General features: G+C 42.2%; 4 non-coding genes across 4 annotated transcripts; 3 read left to right on the top strand and 1 right to left on the bottom strand.

Annotated features, from left to right (window-relative positions):
* The first annotated feature begins 4346 nt into the window (after positions 1-4346).
* Positions 4347-4428, top strand: TRNAS-CGA (transfer RNA serine (anticodon CGA)). Its single transcript has one exon. It is a non-coding gene; the product is annotated as a tRNA-Ser (tRNA).
* A 1806-nt stretch (positions 4429-6234) lies between these two features.
* Positions 6235-6307, top strand: TRNAR-ACG (transfer RNA arginine (anticodon ACG)). The gene has a single exon. It is a non-coding gene; the product is annotated as a tRNA-Arg (tRNA).
* A 1949-nt stretch (positions 6308-8256) lies between these two features.
* Positions 8257-8330, bottom strand: TRNAI-AAU (transfer RNA isoleucine (anticodon AAU)). Its single transcript has one exon. It is a non-coding gene; the product is annotated as a tRNA-Ile (tRNA).
* A 7941-nt stretch (positions 8331-16271) lies between these two features.
* On the top strand, positions 16272-16344 carry TRNAV-AAC (transfer RNA valine (anticodon AAC)). The gene has a single exon. It is a non-coding gene; the product is annotated as a tRNA-Val (tRNA).
* Positions 16345-17139: the final 795 nt, after the last annotated feature.

Below are 17139 nucleotides of genomic sequence, written 5' to 3'. Positions count from 1 at the left end.
CTTGCCCTCCTCAACTACACTGTCTTCCTCTAAGTCTCCCTGGAAGACTAGAAAGATCTCTAGGCAGGAAATCTGAATATCTGAGCTTCAGTCTTGGTGTTATTTATGTTGTGTCCTTGGGAAACTCAATGACCTCTCTGAATTTTATTTTCTAATTGTGAAATGGGATAATGAAACCTGTATTCTAACGTATTTTCAACAAATATTTATTGAATGTCACCCATATCTCTTCTAGGTATTAGTAATCTGACAATAAACAAATATCTTGCCCTCATGGAGTTTGCATTCTCATAGGGAAGACAGACAATATACAGAATAAATAAGTTATCTAGTGTGTTTTTAAAATGATCATAAGTGGGCGGGCGTCGTGGCTCATGTCTGTAATCCCAGCACTTTGGGAGGCCGAGGCAGGTGGATCACCTGAGATCAGGAGTTCAAGACGAGCCTGGCCAACATGGCGAAAACCCGTCTCTATTAAAAATACAAAAATTAGCAGGGCGTGGTAGCACACGCCTGTAATCCCAGCTACTCGGGAGGCTGAGGCAGGATACTTGCTTGAGACCAGGAGACAGAGGTTGCAGTGAGCCGAGGTCATGCCACTGCATTCCAGCCTGGCGAACAGAGCGAGACTCTGTCTAAAAAAAAAAAAAGACTAAGCGCTGAGATATCCTCGTAGAAGGATGGAGGAGAGCAGGAGGAACCGGCAAAAGAGAACTTGAAGGAGAAAGACAATAAGTGGTGAAAAAATAGGCAGATAGATCAATGACAAACAATAATGACAAATAGATCTAGAGAGACCAGAAATAGACCCGTACAAACATAGTAGTCAAGTAGTCAATCTTTGACAAAGAAGCAAAGGCAACACAATAAAGCAAAGATAGTCTTTTCAACAAATGGAAACAATTGAACAACTGAACTTCCACATGCAAAACAGTGAACCTAGACACAGATACACCATTCACAAATATTAACTCAAAATGGATCATAGCCCTAAATGTAAAATGCAAAACTGTTAAACTAAAATATAACAGGAGAAAACCTAGATGACCATGGATATGGCGATGACATTTTATTTTATTACTCAATTAGAAAATTTTATTGAAACAATGTGAGTGAATAATTCTTTTGCTGCAAATTTACAACTATTAAGATATGATCATGAAAATGGGTTGATCACTAATGAATGGGTTTGACATTAGAGACCAACCCATTTTTTAAACATAAAATGAAGGGTCAGGCCCAATATTAGCATAAACTACATCAGTATCAATAAAAGATATTTTTAAAATCAGAAATAATTAAAGTGACACATACCTATTTTGTTTTTGTTATTAACTACGTGGGCACCCATGAGAGGATTCTAATGATTCTAATAATCTTAGGATTGTCAGAAGTAACATATGGAGGAAGAAATAAGACAAAAGACCTACAAAAGGCCAGGCACGGTGGCTCACGCCTGTAATCTCAGCACTTTGGGAGGCCAAGGCGGGCAGATCACGAGTTCAGGAGATCGAGACCATCCTGGCTAACATGGTGAAACCCCATCTCTACTAAAAATACAAAAAATTAGCTGGGCGAGGTGGCACGTGCCTGTAGTCCCAGCTACTCAGGAGGCTGAGGTAGGAGAATTGCTTGAACCCGGGAGGTGGAGGTTGCAGTGAGCTGAGATCTTGCCACTGCACTCCAGCCTGGGCAACAGAGCGAGAGACTCTGTCTCAAAAAAAAAACACCTAAGACAGTTGCTCATAAAGAAAGCAAGAAAGCAACAAAGCTAAGACTCCCACTCAGAGAGTGGGCAGTACTTCCTCTCGCTGGGGGCAGGCCAAAAGAAGGACTCCCATGGAGCCTAGCTTGGGTCCCAGTTGACAGAAACATATAAACAGATGTTCTGTTGGGCAACTCAAATAATTCTTATTTTTATATACAATCTTTCAGAAAAGAACTATAATAATTATGATGTGATACTATTCTAGAAAATAACTAATTGATATTTTTACTTTATTAACCTTTTTCTTGTGTGCATACAAACATGCACATATACACAGTTTTGGAGGAAAAGACAGTTATAGTTCATAGTTTACTATAAATGCATATCATCCAACTCGATAGAAATTTACTGCAAATGCATATCACACAATTCGATAGAAATCTATGTGCTCCAGAATGTACAGAAGCTACACAATGTTCCAAAGAGTGTCATTGTCACCTCTGGTTTTTTGTTTGGTTTAAAGACAACGTTTCACTCTGTCATCCTAGTGCAATGGTGTGATTATGGCTCACTGCAGCCTCTGCCTCCCAGGCTCAAGCAATCTTTCCACATCAGCCTCCCAAGTAGCTGGGGCTACAGGTGTGTTCCACCACACATGACTAAGCAATCACATTTTAGATAAAACATCAAAGATATGTCCCATGAAAGAAGTAACAAACTTCATTAAAATTTAAAATTCTACTCTGCTAGAGATAATATCAAAAGAGTGAGAAGACACGGATTAAAGAAAATATTTGCAAAAAGCATATATAATGGACAACTTATTCAAAATATGCAAAGGACTCCTAAAACTAAACAGCAGGAACACAACCCAATCAAAAAATAGGCTAAAGACCCTAACAGATATCTTGCTAAAGAAGATATACAGATGGCCAATGAGCATAAGAAAAGATGCTCCACATTATATGTAAACAGAGAAATGTATTATTGTTTTAATTGTATTATACCACTCACTACCCACCTATTAGAATGGCCAAAATCTGAAACACTGACCACACCTACGCTGGTGAGGATATGGAGCAACAGAAACTCTTATTCATTGCTGGTGGGAATGAAAAATGGTACAGCTACTTTGGAAGACAGTTTGGTGGTTTCTTACAACACTAGATATACTTTTATTATATGATCCAGCAATCACACCCCTTGGCAACTATCCAAAGGAGCTGAAAACATGTCTACACAAAAAACTGCACATAAATGTTTTTAGAAGCTTTATTCATAATTGCCAAAAGTTGGAAGTAACCAATATGTCTTTCAGTAGGTAAATGAATAAATATACTACGGTACATCACACAATGGAATATTATTCAGCCCTAAAAATAAATGAGTTATTAAAGCATGAAAAGACACGGAGGAAACTTAAATGCTTATCACTAAATGGAAGACAACCAGGAAAATTTTTACCCTAAAGTCAATTGAAGAAAGTGTGGTAAGAAGGAGAATGTATTAAAAGCTGCAGGTATCCCAAGTAAGGTGAGGAGTGGGAAATGATCTTAGCCATGTGGAGATAGTTGGCGACCTTGTCAAGGCATTATAGGATCACTGACAGTCCTTCAGAGGCTGGTAGGTGGATGAATGTGGTGATAGATGTGCTTGGAAGGTCTCTTCTGATTGTGAAGTAGGAAGTAAAGTCATCAATTGAACACAAGGATGGGAGAGGAGGTGTTGGAGCATTGGGATGAGAGATATGAAATAGTGACTTAATTTTTTTTTTTTTTTTGAGACAGAGTCTCACTGTCTGTCGCCCAGGCTGGAGGGCAGTGGCGCCATCTCAGCTCACTACAACCTCCGCCCCCTGGGTTCAAGTTATTCTCCTGCCTCAGCCTCCCGAGTAGCTGGAATTACAGGCGCGCGCCATCACATCTGGCTATTTTTTTTTTTTTTTTTTTTGTATTTTTAGTAGAGATGGGGTTTCGCCATGTTGGCCAGGCTGGTCTCGAACTCCTAACCTCAGGTAATCCCCCGCCTCGGCCTCCACAGTGCTGGGATTACAGGCTTGGGCCACTGCATCCGGCTGAAATAGTGACTTAGAACAAGAGGATTGGGAGTGGACTAATCTAAACGCGTAGGGTACAATTTGCCTAGTAGCCTTCAGCACCTACTTGAGATTCATTGTCACGAATTTAAAGTGAGCTCTGTCAACTGATTGTATGTTTTCCTTCCGCCATGTTTAGCTGCCCTGGTTGTGGCTTTGCCAAAGGAGTACAAAGTGAGAGAGGCAGGGAAATTGAGAGTGCAGCAAGAGCGTGACTCTAATATGTGCTGGGTAAAGAGAGAAGAAAATTCATGAACCGGAGGGAGGAATAGGGAACAGACAATTGAGTCTCCGGGGATTTGTTCCAGCAAAAAAAGCAGCCACTAAGCACCAAATAAGTTTCTGATGCATAGAGAGTCAGATAACAAGTAAAGATTAGGACACTATCATGTTTCCCAGGAACTTCTTGTTGAAAGAGAGAGACAAATATATAGAAAGTGACAAACACAAACACGGAAGCATTAACCTGCCGTGGGAACATTAAAGAGTGAGAGAGTCAAAGAGCCTAACACGACTTCCTATGAGACAAGAATTGTCTCCGGGGCTGTGATGGCCGAGTGGTTAAGGCGTTGGACTCGAAATCCAATGGGGGTTCCCCACGCAGGTTCAAATCCTGCTCACAGCGTCGCTATTTTCTGGTTAGATTTCCAATATGCTACTTCATCAGCTAGCTTTCATTAGTTCACTAGGATGGAAAGTTGTGAATGCTATCGTTGTGGCTTTTACAGCGCGCGCACACTTGTGTAAATGTACATCAAGAAATACGTACATTTGAAGGCCGGGCGCGGTGGCTCACTCCTGCAATCCCCGCACTAAGGGAGGCCGAAACGGGAGGATCATTTGAGGTCAGGAGTTGGAGACCAGCCTGACCAACACGGTGAAACCCCGTCTCTACTAAAAATGCAGAAAAATTAGCCTGGCTTACTGGCGCACGCCTGTAGTCCCAGCTACTTGGGAGCCTGAGGCAGGAGAATCGCTTGAACCTGGGAGGCGAAGGTTACAGTGAGCCGAGATCGCGCCACTGCACTCCAGCCTGGGAGACAGAGTGAGACTGTCTCAAAGAAAAAGAAAATATTGGTTGTCTTACATCTAATCATAATGGCAAATACAACACAGGTGCAACGTTGAAAATATTAGGAATACAATTTCCCGTTTAGATTACTAGTATGACAGTTTTCTTAAAGCATTCTCAGGCAGCAATCTTTACTTTGTATTTGTCCTGATCTCACAGCTGGTGGGAGCCAAAAAATTTAGGATGATAACAATCTGTCATATGCAGTAGTTGCTCTTCAAAGCGTTTTGTATAAACGAGGAAACAGAGACACAAAGAGGATACATTTTGGCTTCTGACCACCTTCTTAAACCCATACGAAACTTCATCTCCTTATAAGCACTTCTTCATTTTCCACTATGTTGCTTACTTTGAACAGCTATGCAAGTAAAGTTCCTTGTTTCTAAGTTTCTATGTCAAATGTGATTCTGAAAAATGTGTACTTTCCCGAATTCTTGACTCCTTGTTAAATTTGAGTGTCTTCATCTGCTACTTTGAGTTGTAATACCATTTTACAATAAACTTCTCCCTAGTGAGTGGGTACTTGTTTTTTCCTTTTGGACGAGAAGAGGGAAAAACTATGATTAATGCCTCCAGAAATGTATTACAAAGCGCTTTACTTTTTGCAATATCTAAATTTAAAATAATACAGATTGCTCATTACTGATCCACATACATCATTGATGCCCAATGTAAGTATATTAAAAATGAAATTCAGGCCGGGCGCGGTGGCTCATGCCTGTAATCCCAGCACTTCGGGAGGCCGAGGCGGGCGGACCACCTGAGGTAGGAAGTTCGAGATCAGCCTGACCAACATGGAGAAACCCCGTCTCTATTAAAAATACAAAATTACCCGGGCATGGAGGCACATGCCTGTAATCCCAGCTACTTGGGAGGCTGAGGCACGAGAATCACTCGAACCCAGGAGGCAGTGGTTGCAGTGAGTCGAGATCGCGCCGCTGCCCTCCAGCCTGGGCAACAAGAGCGAAACTCCGATTCAAAAAAAAAAAGGAAAAAAATCAAATTCAGGTAAAAGCAGCTGATTGGCCTGAAACACAAGTAACAAAAAGCTAAAAAGTAGGCACACACATAAAAGAAAAGATAGAAACACCAATATTGCTTTGAAGGAAAGACATTCATCTTAGCACATATATAATGTTTCAAAGATGAAAATTGGTCATTATTTTCAATAAAGACACTTTATGTGAATGTCTATGATGCCAACAAACCACAAAAGAAAACATGCTTTCCTTGAATCAGTGCGGTTTGGGGTTTTAATCCCTACCTAAATAAAGACACAATCATTTTTTTTTCTGGCCCCAATAGTATAATACAATGTAATAATGAAAAGAGTAACAGTTAAAAAGGCCTTACAGGCACGGGCCAGTGGCGCAATGGATAACGCGTCTGACTACGGATCAGAAGATTCTAGGTTCGACTCCTGGCTGGCTCGCTTATGCTCACCTTTTTTCCTTCTTCAAAGCCTTATCAACAATCCTGTGAATGTCCTTTTCCAGAGTGGTACTGTTACTTGAATGTGAAAGAGACAAGCGTCGAACGAGCCAACCTACAGGATTTTGTTTCTACCTTTCATCTCTTTCTCACCTGGAGAAAGGAGAAAGGAGAAAAAGACCATTAGAAAGCTTAAAAATCAAAGAAGCTTAAAAAAATTTTTTTTCACGTAAATCTTCTTCATAAGTATTTTTTTCCATTGGAAGAAGTCCACATTCCTGGCGTCTCTGAGGCACAGCTCTTTCCGTGGGCATGACTGTTGTCAAAAAGAAAGGGTACATCTGAAGAAACGTTGAATCATTAAGGCAGGGCTGTGGGGATGCGGGATGCAAGCTGCTCCTTGCATCAGCTGGGCCCCCTACACAGAGCTCAACCCTGAAGTCGGTGGACCCAACTCAGCCTCAACATCGCCCCCATCCACCACTCCCGCCAGGGGCCTCTTCTCTCCCTCTCAGGTTCCCACCATTTTTCCTCCGCCCTGAGATCCTCGAGAAATAGAAGACAGGAGAATCGGCAGGGACAGAGATAGATAGATAGATGATGATAGATAGATGATAGATAGATAGATAGATAGATAGATAGATAGATAGATAGATAGATAGATAGATAGATATCCCAGAAGAAGATGAATGTGGAAGCTGGCAGCTTTGGGGCGGTGTCTGAACAGACGGACCTCCTTTCTCAGCGACCAGGAAGATGGTGGAGGAGAGAGAGGCTGGGAGGCAACCACAGTCAAGCGGGGGAAAATTCCTCAAACTAAACCAAAAGAGCATCTTAATATGTGGCTCGGTTCCCGAACGTATAGCTTGGATCTTCGCTCTGCATCTCAGGTGAGTTTACCGAAGTTACTTACCAGTATGCGCTGTCAGGGGCACTGTGGGTAAACGAATGAAACCACAAACCTGGTAGTCCAAATGCGTTGGGTTGTGGACAGGTTGAACGGAGAACTGGCGATTCTTAAAACACCGCATTCACTTACATACTCTTTAAGCTAAAGGGGAGAAATTTTCCATGAAAGCCAGTGGCAGCCTCACGTGGTGTGGGCATTTATTTGCCTTGGAAACTGCCTGGGATCAGAAAAAAAGAATGAAGCACAGCCGTTATGAGAAACAAAACCTCGTATCTTGCTGCTATTAGTACCACACTCTCACCAAGTCACTGGCCACGCTGAGCCTGCTTTCCTTTCCCTATCGAAACTCGTTTAAAGCGTCAAAATAATATTGTCTCCCTTTCGATATTGAGAATGAAAAAAACATTGAAAAAAGTATATATTGCTTCCTAACGTTTCACTAAAAACTAAACAGGCAAATGTCATACCTCCTCTTAATTCCCCATTCCCTAAAACACACCCACCTAGCTGCCGCACTGCCCCAACCCAATTTTCTTCAATACATTCTTTCTAATGCTTGCATCTTTTTTGTTGTTCTTTGTTTTGAGACGGAGTTTCGCTCTTGTTATCCAGGCTGGAGTACTATGGCACGGTCTCAGCTCACCGCAACCTCCGCCTCCCGGGCTCAAGTGATTCTCATGCCTCAGCCTCCCTAGTAGCTGGGATTACAGGCATGAGCCCAGCTTATTTGGTATTTTTAATAGAGACGGGGTTTCACCATGTTGGTCAGGCTGGTCTCCAACTCCTGACCTCAAATGATCACCCCGCCTCGGCTTCCCAAAGTGCTGGGATTACAGGTTCGAGCCACCGTGCCCCACCTGTTCTTTTTATTTTTTACAATAAAGGGAAACGGACGGAAGTAGCCTTCCTCGCTTGATGAATAAGAGAACGTCTTAGTTTCGAATTCAGAGCAGCTGTGATTCGATTCAGACAGCTGTGATTTGACAGGCTTAAATTAAAAGGCCTCCATTCAGATAAATGAATGGCCCGACAACATCCAGTGGCCCGTACAGGGATCGAACCCGCGACCTTGGCGTTATTAGCACCACGCTCTAACCAACTGAGCTAACCGGCCCCACGACTGTATTAGTGTTTTAAAGGAAACCATATATAAATTCGTTGACATTTTTGTTTTTCGAAATAAAACAGATCTTTTTTCTTACTCCTTTCAAAAGAGACCTTTGAGACTATATTCACAGACTTTAGCAAGGAAGTCCAAACTATTTTAACTCTAAGCCAGACTAGAAAATTCACGGAGAAATTTTTGACAGAGGATGTGGAAAAAGCGCTGTAATAGGATTTTCAATGGTGAGTGACGGGAACCTCCTCTTTTATTTTATTTTTGTTATTGTTAGACAACAATTTTTTTTTTTTTTTTGAACGTCACTGCTCCTTGCGGAGTGTGGCTAATTCAAAGGCAGTACGCCCAGAGTCGGCAGTCTTCTCTTTTTAGAGGCATGTCAGTGTGCTGGATCGCAAGTTGCAAACTTCCCTTTAGTGACTTGTAACTTAAGGACTTATTATTTTCAAGTTGGTTCAAGACAGCGCCGCCGAAAGGAAGGCTAATGGGGTTGAGGGAAGGAGCCGCGCCTTCTCAGTGTCTCTGAAGTCACAAACATAAGCATTGATGTAATCGGCGAAGATATTCAGGGGTGGAAACTGAGGTAGCCCGGCAGTACCGGAATTACATAGTAAAATCTGGTATGTTTTTTGAGGGTGGTAGAAAAGGGCTACAGAGGTTTGCAGAAGGGCAAGATTGTGGTGGCACCCCGCTAGGTATTAAGTCTCATTTAACAGCAATTGTTATGTGTCACTCAAATTCCAACTTGGGAACCGAAGGATTTCAACACGAGTTGGAGAGGCCAGAATAAGTGAGATATGCTCTTTCATCCTTGGTCAGGCTACTGGTTTTATCACCCGGAGACAAGTTGAAAGAAACCTCCTGCAGCGTCAGGAACTGTCTCTCTACATGTGCCTGGGGTTTCCTTCGTGTTTTTGGAACCTTGAGGATCACTGACGCCTAATAAACTTTTAACGAATATATTAGCAGTTAAATGAATCAGCAAGTAACGATTTTGTTGATTCTAAAACTGACGCTGGCGCGAGGAAGTGTTGGAATTCTAGTGTTACTCTTAATATATTCAACGGTTAAAGACCGAAGTACCACCAGGAGCTTCGATGTTTTTATTCTTCTAGTCCTCAAGAGTTTTATCCTAGGTGTCAAGAACTGAGGCTTCTACTTGCTCAAAAATCACCTGAAAGGAAACTCTCTGATACAGTTCCTGCAGTAACACATCCTCTTCACACGTCGCAAAGAATTACATTCTGGTTTTTGAGGATCCCTCTTGCACATTCCGACTGGTGTTTATAGACCTCCGAGGTTCACATGTAAAGCCATGGCAAGGGAATGAACTTGTCATATATGACATCAACACCGGAAGGATTACCCTTTTTTTCTCCTTCAGATAAATGGGAGCTAATCTTCTAACATTCCTGTACTCTGTCCTGAGGCTTGTTGGCAGGCAGAGCTCTTCATGCTGTCCTGACACTAACAGCACCAGCCTGGGTACTTATTCTTTCTTTTGTAACCAAAACAAAATACTATTGGAGAAAATCTGCACCTGGGACTAGAGAAATCACATTTTTTGCCGGTAATATCTAAGATTTAAATCTGTTCTTCTCACTCCACCCCCCACCTTCAGTTGTGTTTCCCTGATCCAAAAACCGTATTATTCTTTACTTTGCTTTAAATGAAATACTATGTGTTAACGTTACCAGCAGTAATTCTAGACAAAAAGAAGGGTTCAATACAAGGTTTTCTGCCCTTCCTTAACCGTAAACATGGTATAAAATGATGATCAAATCTCCGTTGATCTTAGATCCTAACTATCTCCATATCCTCTTCAGAGACTATCTAATTTCTTACTTTCCTATCTTCCCTAAAATAATCTATGCATAATCAAGCACGTCATTACTATCTTCACCTACATTATTGGCAACACAGCGGAACATCTGTCACAAGTGCCTTGTAAGATATATATATATAGATATTTTTTTCTTTTTCTTTTTTTGAGACGGAGTCTCTCTCTGTTGCTCAGGCTGGAGTGCAGTGGCGCGATCTCAGCTCACTGCAGCCTCCACTTCCTGGGCTCAAGTGATTCTCCTGCCTCAGCCTCCCCAAGTAGCGGGGATTACAGGCGCCTGCCACCACACCCGTCTATTTTTTGTATTTTTAGTAGAGACCGGGTTTCACAATGTTGTCCAGGCAGCTATCGAACTCCTGACCTCAGGTGATCCGGCCGCCTCAACCTTCCAAAGTGTTGGGATTACCGGCATGAGCCACTGATCTTGGCCTTGTAAGATAATTTCAAAATATTTATGTTATATTCCAGATTAGGTTATTTTAATTATCTAAGACTGCCTCAGGAAAAATACTGAATCAATACTTTTTTTTTTTAAATCTAAGACTGCCTCAGGAAAAATACTGAATCAATACTAACAATTTTTTTTTTTAAAGAAATGTGGATGACCTCGCCATGTTGTCCAGGCTGGCCTTGAAGCCATAGACCCAAGTGATCCTCTTGCCTCAGCCTCCCAAGCATCTGGGGCCGCTGTGCTGCGGCACCTGCCACTGTGCCCAGCTCATTTATTTTACAATGTGAATATATATATGCGCATATGTGTGTGTGTGTGTGTGTAATCACATATAGCCTTAGTATTACTAAAATTCAGGTTATTTTTAATATGTCATCTCTTGCGTCTCTGCACAGTAAAAATGACTAGTCATGCACTGGGACTGTCCCTGCAACTGAAAACAACTAAAATGCTGTATAAAACAAGCAAAACTTCTAAAAAAATTCAAAGTGCTGATAATAATTTAAGGATTTAACAGACCAAATTCTGAGTGAAAGTAGAAACACAGGGAGTTAAGCATAGAATTGAAAGTGCTTGGCCAGGCGCTGTGACTCACGCCTGTAATCCCAGGACTTTGGGAGGCCAAGGCGGGCAGATCACCTAAGGTCAGGAGTTTGAGACCAGCCTGGCCAACAAGGCGAAACCCCGTCTCTACTAAAAAATTACAAAAATTAGCCAGGTGTGGCGGAGGGCCCCTGTAATCCCAGTTACTCGGGAGGCTGAGGCAGGAGAATCGCTTGAATCCGGGAGGCAGAGTTTGCAGTGAGCCGAGATCAAGCGGACGATTTCGCCTTTAAAAAAAAAAAAATCTTATGTCCTGTTTCTTTTTTTTTTTTTTTTTTTTGAGAGTTCTTCCCAGGTGGGGGTTCACGCCATTCTCCTGCCTCAGCCGCTCCGAGTAGCTGGGACTACAGGCGCCCGCCACCACGCCCGGCTAATTTTTTTTTTGTATTTTTAGTAGAGACGGGGTTTCACCGTGGTCTCGATCTCCTGACCTCGTGATCCGCCCGCCTCGGCCTCCCAAAGTGCTGGGATTACAAGCGTGAGCCACCGCGCCCGGCCTGTCCTGATTCTTATGTGTTTCATAACATCGTAACATGTAAGTGCGGCCGGGCACGGTGGCTCACGGTGAGGGGACCACGAGGTCAGGTGACCGAGACCATCCTAGCCAACATGGTGAAACCCCGTCTCTATTAAAAATACAAAAAAATCGCTTGAACCCAGCAGACGGAGGTTGCAGTGAGCCGAGATCGCGCCACTGCACTCCAACCTGGGCGACAGAGCGAGACTCCGTCTGAAAAACAAACAGAAAAACATGTAAGTGCACACTGAATGAGGTACTGAATAAGATTGCTTTCTTCCTCTCAACGAACTACTAAAATCTGTGGAGGAGCTCACGTTTATGGGAGTGGAACTGAGTTTTTTGAAATGACTTACAAGAGCCCTTTTCATTATAAGGGCAAGTGCATGTATTCCCTTACCATATAAATTAAATGACAATATAGACTTACATATTGGTAGGTGGCTGACATTTGGTGGAGGGCCAGTATTACACAGTTAACGCGGCCAAGCATTAATTTAGCAGAGTCGACATGTACAAGAGTCCGGAAATGGCTGTCGAAACCCGGAATTGAGCCAGAGACCTGCAGATCATCAGTCTAACACTCTCCCAATTGAGCTGTTTCGGCCATCTGTAAGGAATGAGTTGTTTTGTTTTGTTTTTGTTTTTATTTTTTTGTTTTTTGGTTTTTTTGTTTTTTGGTTTTTTTGTTTTGTCAGTTGCTTTCAAATCGCCCTTCATGAACACCCTCCTAGTTTCCTTTCTGGGTGCTATATTTCAGAGAAAGTAAAACATATATGGTTCCTTAGGATATTAATTGGATGGGCATAGGGATTTGGTGATTCAAAACTTCCTGCTGAAAAAGGATGCTTCCTAGAATTGAAGACACCACCAGACACCACCATCTGGGATAATTTTTTTCTTTTTTTTTTTTTTTCCGAGACAGTTTTGCTCTTGTTGCCCAGGCTGGAGTGCAACGGCGCGACCTTGGCTCACCTCAACCTCCGCCTCCCAGGTTCAAGTGAGTCTCCTGCCTCAGCCTCCCAAGTAGCTGAGATTACAGACATGCGGTACTACGCCAAGCTCTTTTTTTTTTTTTTTGTATTTTTAGTACAGATGGGGTTTCTCCATGTTGGTCAGGCTAGTCTCGAACTCCTGACCTCAGGTGATCCGCCCGCCTCTGTCTCCCAAAGTGCTGGGATTACAGGCGTGAGCCACCACGCCCAGCCGGAAGTATTGAGTTTTAGGAAAATGAAGGATTAGGCACATATATTTACTTAAGAATATACATTTCTTTTTGGCAAATTCTACATAACATAAGGCTAAACACACTAATCTAGGAATAGCAATTATTTCTGAGAAAGGGAGTGGCATTGCAGGTGAGAGGAGATATTTTTGCTGTTTTTCCTGTATTGTGTAGAATATTTATATTCAGTAAATAGCCATTATTTGGATAATTAAAAGAATAATAATTTAGCATATACTATATTAAAATGCATGAGATAGTTGAAGTCGACAAACCTTACCTCCCACATAATGTAAAACTTTATACTATTTAGTTATTGACAAAGCCAAACACAACCTTCCCCTTTTTTTCTTTTTTTTTTTTTGAGACGGAGTCTCGCTCTCTCTCCCACTCTCCCAGTCTGGAGCGCAGTGGCGAGATCTCGGCTCACTGCAAGCTTCGCCTCCCGGGTTCACGCCATTCTCCTGCCTGAGCCTCCCGAGTAGCTGAGACTGTAGGTGCCCGCACCACGCCTGGCTAACTTTTTCTATTTTTAGCAGAGACGGGGGTTTCACCGTGTTAGCCAGGATGGTCTCGATCTCCTGACCTCATGATCTATCCCCGTCGGCCTCCCAAAGTGCTGGGATTACAGGAGTGAGCCACCATGCCCAGCCTACAAATGTCATCAATTTGATGAAGTCTAATTTATCTATTTTTGTCATTGTTCTCTGTGCTTTTGGTATGATATCCAAGAAATCATTGCCAAATGTCATGAAGACTTTCTCCAATGTTTTCATCTAAGAATTTTAAGGTTTTAGCACCTATGTTTAAGTCTTTGATCTGTTTTTAAGTTAGTTTTTACGTGTATTATAAGGTAAACATCCTGGCCGGGCGCGGTGGCTCACGCTTGTAATCCCAGCACTTTGGGAGGCCGAGGCGGGTGGATCACGAGGTCAGGAGATCGAGACCACGGTGAAACCCCGTCTCTACTAAAAATACAAAAAATTAGCCGGGCGCAGTGGCGGGCGCCTGTAGTCCCAGCTACTCGGAGAGGCTGAGGCAGGAGAATGGCGTGAACCCGGGAGGCGGAGCTTGCAGTGAGCCGAGATTGTGCCACTGCACTCTAGCCTGGGCGACAGAGCGAGACTCCGTCTCAAAAAAAAATAAAAAATAAAAAAAATAAATAAGGTAAACATCCAACTTCATTCTTTTGCATGTAGATATCCAGTTTTCCCAGCACCATTTGTTGAAAAGTCTGTTCTTTCTCTATTAAATGGTCCTGGCACGCTTGTCACAAATCAGTTGGCCATATAAGCCATAGTTTATTTCTGGGCCCTCTATTCACTTGTGTCTGTATGTCTCTCCTTATGCCAGTACCATACTGTTTTGATGACTGTAGCTTTAAAGTAAATGTTGAGGTCAGGAAGTATGAAGCCTCCAACTTTGTTCTTCTTTTTCTTTTTCTTTTTTTATTTTATCTTTGCATAAAGACAAACTTTATTGAGCCCCTCAGCACTAGCTCTCTTTCTCCTGCACAGCCTTGGTTCCCCAGAGACGTCCAGTCCGGCGGGGAGCAATGAGACCCACTTTGCGGTCAGCAGGGGCATCCATGTTGAAGGCTGGCCGGGCCTACCACAAATATAAGGCAAAGAGGAACTGCTGGCCACGAGTACGGGGTGTGGCCATGAACCCTGTGGGGCATGCTTTTGAAGGTGGCAACCCCCAGCACATTGGCAAGCCCTCCATCATCATGAAGGTGTTTAAAGTTTGTCAAATGCTTTTTTGCGTTAATGCAAAGGACTGTGTTTTTTCTTTCATTCTGTTTATGTATACATTATATTAATTACTTGTTTTGTATGCTGAATCCTTCCATTTCAGGAATAAATCCTACTTTGCTATGGTGTATAATCCTTTTAATATGTTGTCGAATTTAGTTTGCCAGTATTTTGTTGAGGAATTTAGTATCAATATTCATAAAAAAAATTGGCCTGTAGCTTTCTTTTTTGTAATGGCTTTGTCTGGCTTTGGTATCAGAATAATGCTAGCTTCATAAAATGAGTTAGGAAGTGTTTCCTACTCTTCAGTTTTGTGGAAAAGTGTGAGAAGGACTGCTGAAGTATTTAAATGTTTGATAGAATTCATCAGTTAAGTCAGCTGGTCCAGAGCTTTTTTTCATGGTAGGTTTTGATTACTGTTTCAATATCCTTACTAGTTATAGGTCTATTCAGATTTCTAATTCTTTATGATTCAATCTTTGTAGATTGTGTGTTACTAGGAGTTTGTTCATTTAATCTAGGTCATCCAATTTGCTGGCATACAATTTTTCATACTGTACTCTTATAATTCTCCTTATTTTTGTAAATTCAGTGATAATATCCCCACTTTCACTTCCAATTTTAATAATTTGAGTCTCTTGTCTTTTTTTTTGTTTTTCCTTAGTCAATCTAGTTAAATGTCAAGTTTGCTGACAATGTAGACAACTTTTCAAAGAACTTCTGGTTTTATTGAATTGTCTGTATTGTTTTCAGCCGGCCTTTTCTGATGGCGTTTTATTACAGCCTGCCCTATGGATTTAGCACTTTCTAACCAGTCTCCACAATTGCATAAGCCTATTACTTCTTCAATTTATCTGTCTGTTCCTGTGCACCTCTCTCCGAATTCTCCCTCTCTCTCCCTGTCCCTCCCTCCTTCTCTGTCTCTGCCTCTCTCTCCCACCTTCCCCTCCTCTTACACACACACACACACACACACACACACACACACACACACCCCTTGATGAGTACACACAAAATGAACACACCTGGGAAACCAGAGCATTTCCAGTTACTACCCACTCTCCCCAGATGGAAGCACTATTGTGACTTCTGGTTGGACAGCGGAATGTTGCCTGCTTTATAATTTAAATCAGTGGAGTCACAGAGTACGTCCTTTTCTGTCTGGTTTACTTTAGTGGACATCTCTGTGAGATTCATCCACATAGTTGCAGATTGTTCATTCTTGTTGCAATAGATTATTTCATGTGAATTCATTCATGCATCTGCTGATGGGTGCTTGGGAAGTTTCCAGTAGTTTTTATTATTCTGAATAGTTTACTGGGCATTCTGGTAAATATATTTGTGAATATATGTACCAATTTGTGGTAGGCAAATAACAACTGTCAGGATGTGATATCTTTGATTTTAATAAGTGGAAAGTCTGAAAGATATGGAAAGAAACTACCAGAAAAAAAAATCTGAGTAGGAAATATAGATTTTCTAAAGCCAAACCTGGATTGTCTCGCCGTAGGTGCTTAAATTCTCATGCCCCCACAATGGGTTGTTTCCGTAGTGTAGTGGTTATCACGTTCGCCTAACACGCGAAAGGTCCCTGGTTCGAAACCAGGCGGAAACAAGCGGTTTCCCATTTTACGTTTTGTTCCTGATCCTGAGAATCTCTATTTGAACCAGATAGGAACTTTGTATATCATCAGGCACCTAAATCAAAGGATCTCATATCCTCCTTTTTTTTATTTGAGCCACCTCAGGAACATTTTTGCTCCCTCCTTTGTCCTGAGCCTTGGCGGGGCTCACATCGCCCCATCTTCCGGGCCCCAGCATGTCGCTGTCCCAGCTCCTTCCCCTTATGGCAGGCATGGCCTGTAGGTTCTAGGTCCCAAAGTAGGCTCTCGGTAGTGCAGGACCCCACCTATACTGTGCAGGTGAGGTTGGCTTCCTTGAAATTTCCAAAGCCACTTGTGCAGGTTCTTCGCAAAGAGATTTTCCTCAGGGGTTTCTAAAAATAAGCAACGCTTAGGACACAGGCCCGTGAGAAAAAAATAAAAAAAGAAACAGGGCCATGCTTTCAGCCAAATGAATAACTGATATTCTATTGTTTGCCCTTTACCCCTAAGTGCAGAGAGAATTTTTCACAAAATAGGTAAGAGGCAATTTCATGTGGATACTTAGAAACTGTCAAGTGTTAAAATAAATAAATAAATAATAAAAAATTAGATACTGGCCTGGCCTCTATGGGTACTCAACACCAGATATTGGCATTATTGGTAAGATGCTCCAATCAACTGAACTGATCAGTAACAAAGAAACTGATTTATTTCTTAAACTTAAGAGTGTGCTAGGCTGGACGCCACAGCGGCTCAAGTCTGCAATCCCATCACTCTGGGAGGCCGAGGCGGGCGGATTACTTGAG

This window comes from Hylobates moloch, unplaced genomic scaffold, assembly GCF_009828535.3.
Source record: "Hylobates moloch isolate HMO894 unplaced genomic scaffold, HMol_V3 SCAFFOLD_20, whole genome shotgun sequence".
Lineage (NCBI taxonomy): Eukaryota > Metazoa > Chordata > Mammalia > Primates > Hylobatidae > Hylobates > Hylobates moloch.
The sequence above is the reverse complement of the archived record's forward strand: the minus strand, read 5'-3'. Positions and strand labels throughout refer to the sequence as shown.